This window comes from Eurypyga helias, unplaced genomic scaffold (genome assembly GCF_000690775.1).
Source record: "Eurypyga helias isolate BGI_N326 unplaced genomic scaffold, ASM69077v1 scaffold40355, whole genome shotgun sequence".
NCBI classification, from domain to species: domain Eukaryota; kingdom Metazoa; phylum Chordata; class Aves; order Eurypygiformes; family Eurypygidae; genus Eurypyga; species Eurypyga helias.
The window spans coordinates 20,309-22,059 of record NW_010250345.1 but is presented as its reverse complement, the minus strand read 5'-3'; positions in this window follow the sequence as shown (position 1 = coordinate 22,059).

Here is a 1,751-nt window from a genome sequence, read left to right as displayed (position 1 = left end):
TGGAAATATGTTTTTCTTTCTTCACTCCTGTCAGTTCTTAGATAAATTGAATCTCTAGCTCCAGGGCACCTTTAGAAGAAACATTAAATAAGCCTCAAATTAGGTGGATTTATGGGCAAATTTCAGGTGTGAATGGTATAAGAATGATGATAAATCTAATTTATCACATGCATCTGCAGTTTTACCATGTGGTTATTACTATTTTATTTTCCAAGTGCAAAACTTACTTTCCATTGCCCACAGGAACCCATTTCTGTTGCTATTCTGACACATGCAAATAAGCACGCTGATCTGCTGAGAGTGCTTCGCACAAAACCAAATTGGATAATCAAATATGACTGCAGTGTATTTTTATAGTGTATTGTTGAAAGTGGAAGCTATAAACTATTTACCCTCTCTCTGGAAGTCTGTGACAATCTGATGGAAAGAAATAATATGTGTTTAAACGGAGTCCTACTTAATGAAGGCAAGATATACACAACCTGCAAACAGTCAGTTGCCATTGTTTTTCTGCATCTCCTAAGGGGAGAGAGCATTTAAATTGCTCATAAAGTTTTATTGTCTGTAGCTGTTGTCTCTATAGCAGCTGCGGGAAGCTCTCTAACACAGCTGAAAATGTGAAAACAGTTTAATAACTAACTCATCTCTTGCCATTCTAATTAATCCCTGCTTTGCCTTAGCACCTCTGGAGTGATATATTTTTCCAGATGTGATAAGTACCCGAAAGGTAGCCCACAGCCCAAAGGCAGCTCCTTGTGCTTGAAGGTCTGTCTGTCCCCAGGTCGGTCTGTCGTGCTTATGCTGACAACATAAGCTGGACACAGCATTTGAAGCAAGCCAGAGCTCCTCTTGGCCGCATGAAAGCAGTGGCTTTTTCTTCATCTCTTTGCATTTGATTGTAAGCAGGGGAGAAGCGGCCGTGAGCCTGGGCTGGCTGGTGGGGGAGGCCTGGGGGGCTCAGGCTGTGCCATTGAATGGCAAATACCAGGTAAGTCAGAACAGCCAGGTGCCACATAAAATAAGGTCTCTGGGGGATTAGGCATTCCAGTCTTCACCGGATCTCGATGGGGTGTTGAATTAGGAAGTTGCACATAGGCTGTGTTGTGTTACATGTATTTTATCAGTGTTGCTTGTTGGTCTACCTGTTGCTTTCACCTGAACCACCTTTGCCTTAGCAGGACTGCTCATGGAGCTAGCTGTGGCATGGCTCCAGGTGAACAGAAGGGACAACACCTGGCATATAATGTGCTACTGGGATATTGGGATATACCAATATATATTGCATTATATCCGCATTGGTGTCAGGAGAGCCTGCAAGTGAACCTGGGTAGGAATAAGTTTAGGAGGGATTAGTCTGGCTATTATTGCCCAGACTGAGAAAAATGAAGACTCTAACAAGGCAGAATGACCCATGTAAAAATAAATTCTGTGCTTTATAAAGTTCCTTTAGTTCTGGTAAGCTGAAATATTGTTCCAAACACAGGCAAGAAGGGCTATATAATAATATTTTCCATGTTACCCATAAAAGCACAAGGAAATACAAAAACTGACAGTTGTAAGTGGTGTTTACATTACAGGTACGTGTGCACTGTAGTTCAGATGCTGACACTGCAACGATAGGCCCCTGTGTTAAAAAAAAAAAGTGATGTCTTCACATTAAATACCTGTTGTGATGACTGATTTGGCTGTTGCTTTGAGGAGGTAAATATTGCTGGCTTACACTGAGAAGTTTATCTTGTCTTTGCTAAGTG